At 39.7% G+C, this 17,686-nt stretch overlaps 1 pseudogene; it reads right to left on the bottom strand.

Moving 5' to 3' along the window:
- Window positions 1-1,823: 1,823 nt before the first annotated feature.
- LOC129033584 (26S proteasome regulatory subunit 7-like) lies at window positions 1,824-3,115 on the bottom strand (annotated as a pseudogene).
- Window positions 3,116-17,686: the final 14,571 nt, after the last annotated feature.

The following is a 17,686-nucleotide window of genomic DNA, read 5'->3' as shown; positions in this document are numbered from 1 at the left end:
TGTTAGCAGTTCATAGTCTCTTTTCTTCAGGGACGAGAACCACTATGTTCAAGGCCTTACATCTTATGTACATTTATGCTAATGCTTGAATCTTATTTAAATGCAGTATTATATAATCAGTACTTATTCATGGTATCCATTTTCACTGGTGATTTGCAGACTTTATGGGTAACAGAATTTCCTAGGGAGTTTTAAAAAATATGATTTTGTGGGCCCCATCTCCACAGAGTTTGACTTAATAGGTCTGAGGCAATGCCTAAGAATATGATTTTTAAAATCAAGTCCCTCATATTTCTTAGGTCATAATTTACAAAATGGTCACCATGCTCAGGTGAAATATTTCTCTCTTGAGCCTAAAGTCAAGTATGATGGCTTTCATTTGTCATGTAAGTGAGCCACATGGTGCAATAATTTAATTCTGTAGTGCTCAGCTTGCGTTACGTGTTAAAGAGTAGATTCAGGAAGCTGTATGGTGAACAGTGGTGGTTCTTGAGAATGACCCCTAATGGCAAAAATATTCATCTATCTATGTGATAATATTACACTTCTGGTATCCCCTGATGGAAAAACATATGGAATAATAAGATGCTATGAGTTCAGTAACACAGGCATCTAGATTTCATTAGTCCCAACCGCACTTATGAACATTCCAAGGTCTTGGTGTATATATGTTTGAAATATATCATGTATTTAATCAACATATAGTAGATTAGAAGACCTCATGAAAGAATTTCATATGCTAACCCATTCCATGTGTCCTCCTCTCTACCCTAATGGGTTCTTGACAGAAATTTGAATTTTTCAGAATAAGGAGAAGCCCAGAAGATTTGAGTTTGAATTATACAAATAATGGATACTGCCTGAGTCATATAGTTACTTAATCCATAAACCTAAATTTCTGTAAAAAGATGATGACACATATATATTAGATATACTTTTATTTCTGATTCAGAGGGTACATGTGCAGGTTTATTTCATCGGTATATAGTGTAATGCTGAGATTTGGAGTACAATTTATCTGGTCACCCAGGTAGTGAGCATAGTACCCAGTAGGTAGTTTTTCAGGCCTTGCCCCCACTACCTCCCTCCCCCTTCTAGTAGTCCTAAGTGTCTATCGTTCCCATGTGTACCCAATGTTAAGCTCCCACTTATAAGTGAGAACATGCAGTATTTTGTTTTCTGCTGTTGCATTAATTTGCTTAGGATGATAGCTTCCAACCACATCCCTGTTGCTGTCAAGAACATGATTTTGTTCTTTTTTATAGTTGCATAGTATTCCATGGTGTATATGTACCACATTTTCTTTATCCAATCCACCATTGATGGACACTTATGTTGATTCCATGACTTTGCTATTGTAAATAGCGTGGCAATGAGCATATAAGTGCATGTATCTTTTTGGTATAATAATCTATATTCCTTTGGGTATATAGATCATGGTTCAAATGGTAGCTCTGTTTTAAGCTCTTTGAGAAAGGTGATGTTAATTTTGTATAGTATCTTGCAGGTGCTCTCTTGATTTCTTATGTCTGTATGTCTACCTCTGTAGCAAGATTAGGGAATTTTCTTGAATTATTCCCTCAAACATATTTTCTAGGTTGTTTGTTTTCTCCTCTCTCAGGAATGCCAATAACTCATAGATTTGCATAATCCCATTACATAATTCCATACTTCTTAAAATCACTTTACATAATCCCATACTTCTTGAAGACTGTTCTTTTTTTTAATTTTGAAGCCTTTTTTTTTTTGTGAAGTGGTTATTAACAAGTCTATATAAGGTTAGGATTTCCAATTAAAAGTTTTAAATTGAAAGCCTTCAAGGTTCAGTTGTATGTCATGTAGCCAGGAGTAGCACTGAATTTGGCATAAGACTTAATGACCTTATTTACAGCTTCCAAGAAATCCTTCTCAGTAGCAATTTTTCGCTGTGCTCTGATGGCAAACATACCAGCTTCTGTGCAGACACTTCTAATCTCAGCAGCAGTGCCATTTGGACACAGTCGTGCTAACAATTCAAATCTGATATATCTTTCAACACTCATTGAATGAGCGTGAATCTTAAAGATGTGGGTCCAACCCTCTAGATCGGGCAAGCTAAATTCAATTTTTCTATCTAATCTCCCTGGCCTCATCAGTGCTGGATCCAAATTATCAGGTCAGTTAGTGGCCATCAGCACTTTAATATTGCCTCGAGGATCAAAACCGTCAAGCTGATTGATCAGTTCCAACATTGTTCTCTGCACTTCATTGTCACCTCTAGCACCATCATCAAACGGAGCCCCTCCAATAGCATCAATTTCATCAAAGAAGATAAGGCAGGCTTTTTTTGTTCTGGCCATTTCAAAGAGCTCATGAACCATTTGAGCCCTCTCACTGACATATTTCTGTAGAGCTCAGATCCAATAAGTCGAATGAAGCATGCATCAGTCTGATTAGCAACTACCCACACACAGAGTGTCTTCCTGTACTGGGTGGATTAAAGAGCAGCATGCCCTTGGGAGGCTCAATGCTAAGATTCACAAACCTCTCTGGATGAAGTAATGGGGTTTCAACTACTTCTTGCAATTTCTCAATCTGCTCCCCAACATCACTGTATGTGACATCAGGTTTTTCCTCCACCTGCATCATGGTAACTGTTGGGTCAGTCTTAGGAGGCAATGGGATGTGAATTTGATATTTATTTCTGTCCACACCTACTCTCATCCCTTCTTCAATGTCAGTGGGTGCCACCTGATCACTAAAGTCCATCACAAACTTGGCAAACTGCTTTACATTGACAATGTATTTTGGGTCCTCTGAATCAGCCTTGATTATCTTTGTACACCTGGCAACCTGTAAAGGCTGTGTCTGCTTATCTGCAGCCAAATTCGAGTGCTGGTGGGGCCAGGCCAGTGTCAGATTCTTTAATACCAGTGAGCTCATTAATTTTCTTGAGAAGTTGCTGAATGCCATCTTCGACTTGCTTGATCTGCCTAGAATAAGTGCTCTGACTATAAGTTTTCAGCAAGGCAATATCTGCCTCATCCAGAACTTGGATGGGCTTGTCATCCTTCTCATCTTCTTTGGTCTTCCGCTGATGGGCACCAAGGCAATCTGGCATTTTAGCAGTTCCAAATGCCTCTGCTCCTTACTGATTACACAGCACCTTCCTTTCTTCTGGTGGTGTCTGAAGACTGTTCTTTTTTAAAAATTATTTTTTTCTTTATTTTTGTCTGACTGGATTAGTTCAAAAGAATAGTCTTCAAGCTCTGACAGTCTTTCTTCTGCTTGGGCTAGTCTATTGATAAAGCTTTCAGTTGTATTTTAAAATTCCTTAAGTGATTCCAGAAGCTCTGATTGATTTCTTTTTAAGATGTTTATTTCTTTCTTCATTTCCTGGATTTCTTTAGAAGTTTCTTTGTGTTGATTTTCAACTTTGTCTTGGCTTTTGTTGAGCATCCTTGCTCCATGGTTTGAATTATTTATTATTTCTGAATTTCCATTTTGGTCAGGGAACATTGCTGAACAGCTAATGTGATCCTTTGGTGGTGTCACAATGTTCAGATTTTTCGCGGTTCCAGGATTCTTACACTGGTTCCTTCTCATTTGGAGAGTTTGGTGCCACTAATTTTTGTATTTATTTTCATGCTGGTAGGATTTTTTTCTTTCCCTATATATATTTCCATTTCTCCCCTTTCCTAGAGGATGTGACTGTAGAGTATGTTGGGTAATGTCTTTTGGCTTTGCTTCTATAACCCTATGCACTTTTGTGGGGAGTTTTATATTGGGCTGTGTGATTCAACTTACAGGCCAGTAGATGGTGCTGAAAGGTATGAGCCAGTTGCTGCACAAACAGATGGGTATGTACATGGTCTGTTTACTGTGAGGTGCTCTCTGTTGTTTTAGGTGATGGGCTGGACAGTAGAGTGCTTGGTGCCCTGTGCTTCTTGTTCTGTGGGGGTGGAGAGACACAGCTAGGCAGAGTTGGAGCCTTTGGCTTGCCCACGAATACTCCCATGGTGAGTGCAGGCACCAGCCCTGTCAAGGGTGGCTGGGAGGAGTTCCTGGTGAAATGCACTGAGATCTCTGGGGCGGGGCAAGGGGCTGATGAGGAGTCTGCACTGGCTCCCCATCTTTGATAGGTAGGAACATGGTCTATTTTCTTATCATGCTCCTGTTCCAGGGCTGATGACTCCTCATTCAGACACACACTGTAGTCTGTTTCTAGACCAATGTGGCTGAGAGCCTCAGAAAATGCCTCTTTTGTGATTCTCCATTAAAGTGGTTTGGGGCAACTTCATCACTCAGCCTGTTACAAATAGCTTTATGGCAGGGCTGTTCTCTGATATGATAGCACTGCTGCTTTGTGTAAAGGTGGGGCTATGCCTTTGGGCTTGTGTGAGAAGTGGTCAGGTGCCAGCAGAATTTGAATGGGGTAGGTAGTTCCTCAGTTTCCAGGCCTCTAGATGGTCTGCTGGACTGCATGTATGAGTCCTGAAGGGTCTGGAGCCAGATCAGGCTAGCCCAGGGTTCAGGTGCTGACTGTGATAGAGAGGGGCAGGCTGGCCCCTGGATCACTGGATGAACTCTCAGGCAGGGGCAGGCAGAATGCTTGGGTGGTAAGAACCTGAGGGAAGAGCATAGGCCTGTGGGGGTAGGGATTTCAGGACTCTGGACAGCAGCTGAAATGCTCATGTGGAGGCAGGGTGCTTGCACTGGCTACCAGAAGGTGGCAAGAAAAGGCAGGGAGTTGTGGGGTGTGCAGTCTGTCCAGTTCTTCATATCTGGGCAGTGGTGTCCTTGTTGGAGATGTGTGAAAGCATTCAGCTTCTTTGTTTCCACCTCAACCTGAGGGCAACAGGGGTGAGGGCAGAGGGTTTTTCATTTATATCTCTTGGAGTTCCATCCCACAGGACCCCAGAGCTGCAACTTTCTGCAGTATCCAGGCAGGGGCAGCTGTGCTGGGAGCCTCAGCTGGTGGTCCCTGCCTGGTGGGGAGCAGCAGAGGTGGGGTCTGCAGTTGGTCTGCTCCTCAGTACTGTGGCTGTAGCAGCTATCCTAGGGGCTTGCAAAAGAGCCTGTCTTGCCTGTCTTCCCTTGTTGGCTGCACATTGACAGCTGGCGTCAGACTGCTCTGGGATCCAGTGCTTGTGGTGCTCCATGTGGGCTTGAGAGATGTCTCTGCATGGACTCCAGATGGTTCTTGTTGGTCTGCAGGCCTGGAAGGGTCAGGGGAGTTCTCCTGTGCCCAGGATTGCAAAGGGTTTGTGGGGACATTGTGGATCCCCAGTGGCTGTCATCATTCACTTTGTTCTTCTTTGTTCTCTGTGGGTCCCATTGCTTCTTTGGTGAATCGCAACGTGTTCTCAGAATATCCACTTGAAGAGCCAGTGTTTACTCACATTTGTTTCTTCTCTGTGGGAGCAGCTAGCCGGCATCTTCAAAAATAAATATATAATGATCTCGCTCTGTCACCAGGCTCGAGGGCAAGGGCCTGATCGTAGCTCACTTCTATCTCCAACTCCTGGGCTCAAGCAATCCTCCCATCTCAGTCTGCTGAGTTGCTGGGAGTACAGACCCAGATAAGTTTATATATATATATTACAGATGAGGGTCTTGCTATGTTGCCCAGGTTGGTCTCAAATTCCTGGTCTCAAGTTGTCCTCTTGCCTCAGCCTCCCAGATCATTTTGATTATAGGCATGACCCACTGCACCTGGGTCCTAATGAGTGTGATATAAAGATCAAATGATGTAATGTATGCACAATTTTTGACTTGAAGTAGGCTCTCAATGTTAGTTTTCTTTCTTCTTTCAAAATAATTAGCAAAATGAATCTTTAAAACAATAGTCCCAGGAGAATCTGAAGCTTTAGGCTCTTCACTTTGATTCAGCTCCAATGTTCCAGAGGCTTTTCTTGTGTACATGAGATAGTTTGGGGGACTTTCTGTTTGGTGTTATGCTGGTGCTCTTTTGTCCTATGTTATTTTCATGGCTATCAATTGACCAAGGGTCTATAAACCACAGTAATCTTATGAAAATCAGGTGCAGAATTGGGGTGGGCTTCTACAAGTTATTGGTATCTGACACTACTGGTCATTAAAATGATTCTTGTCACTTGAGGAATGATACAGAACAAACAACCACCCCATCTCCTTTCACTCAAAGAGGAGCACAAAAGGTATCACCCGTAATTGTTGTGTTTTGTTATTAATGTTCCCAAGTCAAGCCTAGAGATGGAGCCAAGGTTATCACATCCACATGGAACATTCTTTTTCACCTCTAGTCAGGAGATAGCAGGAGGAAGTTTGTATTTCTCTTTTTCTGCAACTATGCTACAATTTGACACTGAAAATACTCAGGCTTGAGGTTTAATTTGAATATCTATAGTATAAAATTACCAGTGTTCACATCCCCTAGCATTTCCTGACAAATTAATTGCCAATACAATTTTCAGCAGTGGGTATGTGTGGAGCGAGGCAGGGTTGAGAGTTCAGCTTACGGGAGGTAATTATAGGTGCCCTTGGGCCGAGAAAGAGCACAGATGATGCTAAAGGAGCCAATGTTTTGGGTAAGAAGCACCTGCTCCTTTGCCAGCTCTGTAGATCCATGGATCTGGGAAACACATATAATTTGGAGGATTTAGTGTCTACGTTTGGTACACATAATTTAATCTCTTAACCATCGTGTGTTCTGTGGTTGCCATGAGCTCTCTGAAACTGAACTGTGTGTCTCCATTACTTGGTTCTTAGATCTTTGCTCCATTTATTCAATACTCCAAGCCTTCAAAGCATCAGGATAAAAAAGGCAAACAGCAAAACTCTCAAAGGCAGAGAGTAAATAAAGCTATAAAGAGATTCTTCATTTTGGCTAGGTCTAAGGGAAGGGGCACTTTTGTTGATATATCTGAAAGTAAGTGGTCTCCTCTGAAAGAGGTGGAAAAACATTCTGTTGAGATGAAGCACCTGACCTTTTAAGAAATAATCTCTGCTTATTTCTAAGTATTCATTGGAAAGCGATTTATCTCAAATATACACCTTTAGACAAGATGCATTAGTTCCTTTTTCAACCTAAGCCTCTCAGGAGTTGTAATCCTCTAGCATCTGAAGATATTTGCTGTTGGAGTTATTTTAATTTTTATTTTATTTAATTGTAAAAACAATAATAAAAACCAAGCAGACAAACAAATAAAAAACTTAAAAAACCCTAAACTGGGGCGAGGGAGGATTGGAGGAGTAGGTGGTTGAAGACCAGAACAGATATAAAGCCATAAGCATCCTCCTTAAACTTTTTCAAGTTTTAAAAATACTAGCATTTTTATAGATTTGTTTTCATCTCATAGATATTTTTGAAAATAAAAGGTTATGACATTATTATGTGACAAAGTAAAATAACAGAGAAGTGCACATTTGATTCCATTAAGTCTTGTTCTCGAGTTTTTCCTGTGATGTCAATTGCTTTTAAAAATATTAAAGATCCAGTGAGAATGAGATAATATTTCTGGCACTCTAGTTCCTGGAATAATGGGATTGGAGAGAAAGGAATGAGGATATTTGTTGGCCAAGGTTAATATACAAGGGTTTCATCCTGTCTTCTTCATGAATTTGAATCTCATCACCCAAATATCTCATCTACAAGGCTCCTGCTATGTTTTCTGGAAAACAAGTCCACTTTCAGAACTCTCACCAAGGTAATCACAGTCAGAAGATGCCAAGGTTGGGCAGGACCATCTACTCCAACTCTTTCATTTAACAGATGAACTAAGGTCCACAGATGGACAATGGACTTACCAAAGATTGTCCAGCAAGTTAGTTTAGAACAAGGGCTAGAATCTAGGTTTCCTTTAAAGCAGCAATAAGCAAGTGCTATGGGAATAATCAATTGCTTCACATGGATGTGGGCCCTGAATTCCTAATTTGGAAATCAGTTGTGCTCTACAAAATTCACAGATTCATGATGCTATTTGATAGAAATGTCATGGTGTTGACAGTCAGGTGGACCTTGGAAAGAAGAGAAAAAGAGAATAAACATTTATTGAGCATCTACTATTGCAAGAAACTTCCACTTTACTATTGCATGTGATTTTCACATCTCCCTGATGAAGTGGACATTATTTCTATTTTTAAATGAGAAAATCAAGGCTCAGAGAAATTGAGCAATTTGCCAAAGATCTTGTAGATGGTAATGTAGAATTTGAACCTAGAAATATGATTCAAAGCCCATCTAAAGTCTTTCCATTCACTCACCATTTTTTGCTACTCTTTCTAATACTAGGCAAACTACAAAGCAGGGTCTAGATCATTAGCCTTATCATTGAATGCAGGCATTTATGGTGCATTTATCAAGTACTTAGTTTTGTAGTTGGTGTGTGGAAATGCCAAAGGGTCATGAGACCTTTGTGTAACTGAGAAGGGCTTTCTAGGTGTAAAGGCATCAGATAAGTGTGGCCTTCTATTTCAACTAGCAGGAAATTCATTTTCCCATGGTGTGCAAGGCCCTATGTCATTGCTACTCAAAGTGAGCTCTATGAACTAGCAGTGTCAGCATCACCTGGTAGCTTTTTAGAAATGTAGACTCTCAGCATCCCACCCCCATTAGATTCTGCAGGTGATTTTTATTCACAATCAGGTTTGAGACACACAGCCCACCTCCTCTCTGACCTTATTTCCCAGGTATAATAGCCTTCTTTTTGCCCCTAAACATGCTTACCTGGCTCCTGCCTTATGGCCTAGGCATTTGCTGTTCCAATTGGCTGACCGCTTTATCTTCTAATTTTTTTATGCCTCTATTTTGTCCTTCAGCTTTCTGCTCAAGCAATATTGTCTCAGAATGTCTGAGTGCTGACTTCCAGGGAACTGCGTTATCTTGCTATATTTTCTCATAGTATTTATTCTCTGAAATTATACCATTTATTTATTTGTTTACATGTTTATTATCTCTTTCCTCACTAGACTGTTAAACTCCATTAATGCAGGAATGATTTGCCTGTCTATTCATTGTTTTATTCCTGGCACCTGGAACACTGCCTGGCCCAAGTTAGGCATTCAATAAGAATTTTATGAATCAATAAATGAATGGACAATATTTCACTGCTATTGAAATTTCGACATGTTGATACTAAAAGCTAAGATTATTTAAGATTATTTGTTTTATCTAACCAACCACGAATCAATGTGAAAACAACAGTTTGGTGTATTTTCTGGTTTAAGTTCTTTGATGCTGCAATTCATGAATCAAGGAAAGCTGCGGGAGAAAGAAAACTCTTTTTAAACTTTTGTCAATTTCATAAAAATATTGATTTTGTTAGGGTGGCATTTGGGGATTTCAGACATATCTGTATAGGGAAGTTTTTCTCTTAATATCTTTTCAGCAATTTCCCTTGAAAAATGCAGATGTATAGATTTGGCACATGCAAAAGTACTATGGAAACCTTCCCTTTTGATTCACAGGCACTTACAGTGAAGTGGTTTGTTTCTTGGCTAAAAACACCAGTTTAGAGAGAGTTCATGCATACTTCACGAGCTGACTCTGCAATAATACACTGCAGATCTTCCTGGAATGAACAGCAAAGGTAACTCTGAATTCTGATGAGACATCCTGGGAAGAACTCTTACACCTACTATTTATAAGAGCGTTATAAAAAAGAAAATGACAAAGAAAAATGAGTTCACACTTAATGTATGTCAGATGACTTAGAAAACAAGATCTCATTTTAATTATTGTAACAACTTTGTGAGATAATATGACCCCATTTTACAGAGCAACAAATGAAGATTTAGAAATTGAGGCTTGTTCAAAGGCATCTTTCTAGTAAGTGGTAGAACTGAAATTCAAGTTCATGTTCTTTCCATCATGTTGCTGTTCCATTCTCAGTGAAATTCCATCCTCCACCAACTTCCCACTATATTTTGCAGTTTCCTTTATATGGCAACTTTTTGTGTGTGCGTGTGAGCCAAATTTCCTTCTGGTTTCAGAAGAGCACCCTAGAGACTAATAGCCTCATAAAGAATTTATGAGAAAAACAGAAGTGATGGTGCAAAATCTTCAGTACTGCATGGACAGGAGATGCTTAGATCTGAGGTGAGGAAATCCAGAGATGAATATTTTGTTTACCTCATAGGACTGTGGCATTGTTAGCCACTCAATCCAACCAGATTATAATGTACTAAAAATTTGAAACATCAGCCATTGTGGTTTCACATACATGAATGTATATTATTTTGTTAGCCAGGTAATGACAGTCATTGTCAAGTGGAAGACCTAATCAGACTGAATATTCATTCATGCCTTGCTTTGTCAATAGGGAAAAAAATTTCAAGGACAATCGGATATTCTCTCAGATGACTGAACCTTTCTTTCCATCTACCCGAAGGTGAGGAAACGAGGAGGGAGGGAGGCTTGGACAGCACACCCTCCCTGATTAGATTCCTGCCCTAAGCCCTAGCCCTCTTATACAGATGTTCTGGGGACCTTTGTTTCTTGAGGGGTCCATTTTGCATTATTTCCCCTGGAAATGAAACCTCTAACTCTATCTCAGTACCTATGCCAAAGACCAAGACAAGATTTCCAGATGAATCCAAGAGGCTGCCTGGGTTCCCAGTTGTTTTCTTTCATCTGCCAAAAGGTCATTGTGCAATTCCTGAATTTCATTGCTCAATGTATGACAGAATTTGGGTAATGCCCAGTAGATGGTGCTCATCAGCAACTTTCTGGAAATGGCATACCTTGAGCTTTTACAAAACTACTTTAAAAAGGTTTCGTTTGAGTTTAGAGACTTTTGGAAGACTAGAGCTTTGTAAAAGATACATTTTTGCTCATCTCCTGATTCATTATCCATTCTTTCAGGAATAAGAATTCAAAAGACAGGAGGGAAAGTTGCTTTCTTTTAGATTATAAAGTTGCTTTCTTTAGTTTATAAAATTTTTGTTAACTCCAGTATCTTCCATGGCTCAGAGGGGACAGGAAAAAACAAAAACAAAATCAAAAACAAAAACAAAAGAACAAAACCAGCCACCAAATGATTAGGGAATGATTTTTCTCACTTTATTCCCATTTTGCTTTCTTTCTCAGAGGATCAGAATGTGTCCTCCTCCCCTTTCTGAACACATTGTGCCCTAAGGGTTTTTATTTGGAGGTCATTTGCTTATTACTCAAAATCTCCTTCTACTTGAAATGAGTTTTCTTGGGAGTGATGGTGAAATGCCCAGAAATGCCTTCTTAACCTTTGATGTGCCTAAAGTTCAGCATCTCAGCACTATTTTAATAAAATCTAGGCACCAGGTACACCATTGTTTCTACGGAGAATGAATTCTGAATTCTTCTTTCAGTGGAGTTGTAGAGACTGAAATCATTCTTCGGGCATCAGTAACTCATCTCTTTGTTATCCTGGACTATGATTGAGGGTGATCTCAAGAGCCTGTACACTTTGTTGTTCTTAAAAGGGCGAAGATGGGTGGTACCCTCCCAGGGGCAAATCTTAGCCTCTCCCTATCCAGGACTTTGGAAATCCCGTTTTCAAACTAGAAAATGCTTTACCTTAAATTCAAGTCTCCCGTTGTGTTTGTATCTTTTTTCAGTTGTTGAGTAATCCTGTCTTGGGCAGGTGCAGTCCCATGATAAATTATAGTGTTTAATAATAATTTTTATCCTTTATAAAATTTATATTGGGGAAAATTGATGTGGAAAAGGGTTAAGAATACAGTTCAAGGGGGTAGCAGAATCAGATGAAAACATTGGTAGTGGGTAATTCCCTAAAAATCTTTTAGAAACCATGGGTCATTATTATCATCAGCTGACTGATGGGACACACTATTCTTTCTATATTCAGGCCTTGTCTGGTCTAAACAGAGAAAGGGTCCTTCAGTAGGGTTCATAAATATCTCCCAAGACCTTTGGGTCCAACTGAACAATCTGATCTTATTACAAAACATATTCTCAGTTTTTTGGTAAGTCTCAGAGGAATAGAAATATTAAGTTATAGTGGTAAGTACATAAGAGACAATAAGGCTCTGTTAATAATAAGCTATTGCCAGATGTACACAAGAACCATCCTACTGAGTATTTGGTGTTTTCTCCCAGAGATTTTTAGATCTTTCATTCATTTATGCATTTGATACGTACTTACTGAGAATCTTTTACATGAAAAATACTTTTGTAGATAAGAAGTTGGAAAATGATGGCCCGTGGGCCAAATCTAGCTCATCCAAGTTTTATTGGAACACAGCCATGCTCATGTGCTTACATATCATTTGGCTGCTTTCATGCTACAATGGCAGAGGTGAGTAGTTGCAACAGAGACTATATGACCTGCAAAGCCCTTTATAGAAAGAGTTTGTGAACTTCTTTTCTGAATAATGGAGAGACATCCATGACCTAAATGAGCCAGCATTTTGGGGAGAAGATATGGTGCTGGAGAGGGAGACAATAAACAAATGAACAAATATACTAAGTGCTATAAAGTAAACAAAACAGAGTGATGTGCTAGAGAATGAGTAGGAGAGATGGAGGAGAACTTAAAATTATATGGCCAGAGAGGCCTTCCTGAGGGAGTTACATGTGCAAAGGTATATCTGAGTGGAGGGAATGTACATAAGGAGATCTGGAGAAAGGTCATTGGAGCTAAGAGAACAGCAAGAGCAAAGACATGCTCTGGCATGTTCAAGGTGCAGAAAAGAGATCTATTTGTTTGAAGTGGAGACGGTGAGAGGTAGAGTGATAGGCAGTGATATCAACCAGGTAGTCAGGAGCTGAATCAGTGGGGCCTTATAGGCCACGATTCAGCATTTGGATTGATTCTAAGCACACCAGGAAGCCTTTGGAGGGTTTGAAGTGGGTAGTGACATGACCTGATGATGCATGCTTTCAAAGACCATTCTGAGTGTTAGGAAGTGGGTGGGAGGTGAGCAGGAGGGGAAGCAAGGAAGCTGATTAGGAGAACTCCAAGTGAGAGGGGATGAGAGCAGTGGTGATGATGGAAGTGGGTTGACTGGGTACACCTTTCAGAGTTATGGCCAATGAGGCATGCTAATAGATTGGATGTGAGGGGTGAAGGAAAAAGAGGATTAAACATGACTCTTAAATTTTTGAATTAAGCAACCAAGTGGAGGGCGGTGTATTTAAGTAAAGAAGACTTAGGGTAGAATAACTTTGGTTAAGGGAGGTAGATGGAGTTCTGTTTTGGGCAAATTAAGTTTGAGATGCCTGTTAGACATCCAAGTGAAGAGGTCAAGTTAGCTGTACATACTTTGGATGATCAGAGTGGTATCAGAATCAGAAATATGAATTTGAAGTGTGTAGCATGTAAGTATTTTCACAGCCATGATACTAGAAGAGATCACTTAGGGCAATAACATTGAAAGAAAAGAGGAGAGGGCTATTAAGTGGGTATAAACATGGTAAAGATCATCTCACAAAATGGGAAAAGTATGAACTCGACCAAAGTTCTAATTCTTTCCTGCCATCTTGCCAGCCACATAGCCTTGGTTGGGAACTTTTACCTCTTTGGTCCTCAGTTCCCTGATTTTAGAAAATTTTGAAAAATCTATTACTTTTAGCCTCTGATTTGAACAGTGGTTGCTTTTCAAATCATGTTTCTTATCAAACCGTGAGACACTTCTACTTGGAGGCATAAATTTCCTTGATTTCCATGTGTTCTCACTTGAAATCATCTTCCAGCTTTGTGTATCAAGGAACAGAAGTTTGGGGGATCCAATGTTTGAAAAATTTTGCTAGATCTAGACGCAGTTTAGAGGCTCCTGGCTTCCTGGCAACTTCCCCACCTGTGCTGATAATGCTGGGCAAGTGGTGATGCTTGTTATGTATAATCATCTGAGTTGATGTTATGGAGAGCAGCCATATCTCCACAGCAGAGGAAGAGCTAACTGCAGTCTGAAGAGTTTAGAGCAATCTTTCAGGGCCCTGTGCCTGAGTGTGGCCAGGAGACTAATAATTGAGCAGTTCTGCCAGCTTTTTCAAAGGGGTCCAGTGGACCTCTGCCCTCATTGCATCACACTAAACTGGGGAAATGGATATTATTGTTTACACTGAATATTTTTCACCTGAGTCAGTCTAGGAGGGTTGATATCAGATCATCTTAGACTTTGTGACAGAAGACTCTGCATTTACAGAGTGACTAAGACAAGTTGCTCACCTTGTTTGAGCTTAGTTTCCTCTTTCTGTGAAATGCATGTAATACCTGCTTCATTGGGTAGTATAAGGATTAATGGAGGTCATCTTTGTGAAAATGTCTGAGTCAGTATTAGTGTTTTTTTTCCTCCTGTATATTCCTGAACTGTTCTTAGCATGCTCTGCCCTGAACGCAATGGTGGTAAAGATGAGAACCATGACCATCCTTGGTAAGGATGTCTCAGAGGATCAAAGGGAATTCTATCACAGGTGAGAAAAGGAAGATTCACCTGTAACACTGAGGTGCTACTTCCTGTATGCCACTAACTCTCCTGTGTTACAAGTATGATGTGTTAATTTTATCATTAAAGACTACCTCCCTGACCCACCCTGCACAGACACTGAATGTATTGAACTTAAGCAAACTCCACTTATTGTACATTTCTTCTATGTTGAAAACAGGCTATGATGTAAGGAAGCATGAGATTAATGAGGGCAGAGGGGTGAAACTGCTTCCAACTTGACTTCCATCCAATGCTTGAGGCATCTTGGAGATCGTCAATGATCTACAGAACTTTCCTATATATACAATAAGAAGAGTTAATTCAAGACCAGTGCATGTGAGTTTACTCAAACTTTAAAATGCTTATGATTCATCTTCAGATTTTGTTAAAATGAAGATTCTGATTTAGTAGGTCTGGAGTGGGGTCTGAGATTCTTCATTTCTAACAAGTTCCCAGTGATGTTGATACTTCTGCTTCAAGGACCACATTTGAGTAGCATGGTTCTAGATTTATTCATGGTCTTAAATGCTATGACTTTGTGATAGAGAATATAGAAAGCATACCCATCTATCCATCCATCCGTCTGTCTGTCCGTCCATCCATCCTTTCAATGAATATTTATCTAGTGCTCAGCATGGGTCAGGCCCTGTGCCAGACAATGGGATTATAGAGGCAAATGTGGCCTAATCTCATTTAGAAAGTCATACTCTAGTTAGGGAGACAGACATGAAAACAAACATTTTTCAAAATCACTCTGACCCAGATTCCTAGAACAGCAATTTCTTTCTTGTCCTTAAAATCCTTATCTATTCTCTGGCTAAGTTCCTTTCATTCACACATACTGAGGGCATCTTAAATGATATCATATAAGGCAGAAATCTGTTGGCATATCCCTAAGGAAAAGAGAACTGGACTCAGGGCATTACGGAGTTCATTTTAAGTCTCTGCTCTTTTATAGCCATGAAACCTTAGTCAAGATTCTTTGGGCCTCACTTTCCCTCTGTGTAAAATGAAGGAGAATCATACCTAGCTTGTTTAGCACACAGGATTTTTGTGTAGCTTAAGCTGAAATAATAAATGTGAAAAGTGTTTGAAAACTTCAAAGTGATACACATGTGTAAAGAGATGTTTAGCTTCTTGTGTGTACATGCACTACAGTATTGTCTGTAATGGTGACAAATAATGGAAATTATGTAAATGTCTCAAAAATGAGACTGCAGTAAGTTTTGGGCCATATGACTAGTACTAGTGAAGGGACTGTGAGCAACAATGACATGCTGCTAGTTCTAGGCTGTGGCATTTAAGAGCCAATGTCCCCCTTCTATCCCTCCCTCCCTCTGGTGCAGAGACCCTGAAGGCCACACATACCAGATTGTGTAAATACATGCATGATGGTGGCAACCCAGATCTCTAAGTAACCATTTGGAGGAGAACCACATTGGAGATATCTTATTTCAGTTGTTGAGTAATCCTGTCATATACTGGCTTGTTTAGCACATGGGATTTTTATGTAGCTTAAACTGAAATAAATGTGGAAAGTGTTTGAAAACTTTCAAGTGATACACGTGTAAAGAGATATTTAGCTTCTCATGTGTATGTGCAGTACAATATTGTCTAATGGTGACAAATAATGGAAATTATGTAAATGTCTCAAAAATGAGAGTACAGTAAGTCACCCAACCCATATCACAAGTTTTGTGAGGATAAAAAAGCAAAACCTTTTATCATGTTAAGCTGTTGAAACCTTAGAGTTGCTTATTATCACAGCATAGACTATCCTATCCAAAATATATAATTAATTCCATCAGACTTTCTATGCACTTAGATACATAGGCAATTGCAAATATATGGTATTGCCATGTGTATTTTTGCCACAAATGCTTTTTTACTATATATATTGTATTGTAATTTATTATTTTTGCTTAATAATGTACTGGAGATATGTGTTATTTGGTTCATGTAGATCTACCTTATTCTTTCAGCAGATACAAAATATTCCATGTTAGACATATAAGCCATTTCTACATTGATAAATATTCTCCACCTCTCTATCTCAAATGACTGAAATAAGTATATTTGTACCTGCTCCTTGGCACATGTGTGGGTGATTTTTTGGAATATATACTGAAAAGTGGAATTGCTGAGTTACAGGACATATACATTTCAAATGCTAGAAAATACTGCCAAATTGCCCTTCAAATTAACTGTATGAACTTATACTTCCACCAGCAGTGTGTAAGAGAGTCCATTTTCCATACCTTTATATTACTTCTTGAGTAGGAATATCTAAAAATTATTGCTTATCTATTGCCATGTAACAAACCATCCTCAAACAACCATTATATTATCTCTCTTGAGTTCATAGCGTTATTAGACTCAGCTGGGAAGTTCTGCTCCTTGTGGTATTGGCAGGGGTTGCAGCTATCTGGGGAACTCAATTGGGCTGGAATCACTGAGCTGGCTTGTTCACATGGCTGCCAGTGGTGCTGCTGTCTCCTCCATGTGGCTTGACAGAAGAGCAGCTGGGTTCCTGGAGAGGAAGCAGGAGCTGCCAGTACTCTTAAGGCCTGACCTCTGAAGTAATCCCAGATATCATTTTCCCCATATGGTATTGGGTCAAAGCACTTCCAGGGCCATCCCAGGTTGGAGGGGAGGGCAAAAAGACTCAGAAATGGTTGGTGTTCATCTTTGGAGACTATTTACACAGTGATTGTATATTAAAAAAAACAGCAATTATATCTTTGAGTTTGAGTAAAGTTAAAGAAATGGTATCTGCGAAACTTCGAATAAACAAGTAGAGCTTAGAATATTTGATTCTTGCATATTAGGTTAATGTGCTCTATGCTAATCAGGTTGGAGAAATATTAAGCTCTGCTAGGAATTCTATTGGACTGAAGGTAAGTCATCCTGCCAGTAACTACCTAAGTCAAGGTGTGAACAAGCTGGAATTTCTTCCCATTCTAATTTTTTTCAAGTATACCAGTAGAAAACAAAATGAAGAATCGGGTTCAGAATCATTTCCATTTACCTATCACATCTTTGGAAGCTTCAAGGTTAGATATAATGGAAAGCATGCAAAAAAAAAAAAGAGGCTGAGAAGTATACAAGGTCTGCAGCATTCAAACTGATGTTTTACTAATTAATATCCTGCTCCACAGATGATGCAGGAGGTGAGGCAAATGAAGGGGCTATGGTAGGAGAGGAAGGCAGATAGTTGGAGGCAAGTCCACGGATACCACAGGTATATCAGATGGACCAGGACAGCTTTCCTAATCTGGTTTTGATTTGCCTACACCATTGC

This window comes from Pongo pygmaeus, chromosome 2, assembly GCF_028885625.2.
Source record: "Pongo pygmaeus isolate AG05252 chromosome 2, NHGRI_mPonPyg2-v2.0_pri, whole genome shotgun sequence".
Taxonomy (NCBI): domain Eukaryota; kingdom Metazoa; phylum Chordata; class Mammalia; order Primates; family Hominidae; genus Pongo; species Pongo pygmaeus.
This window is presented reverse-complemented; position numbering and strand designations above follow the sequence as displayed.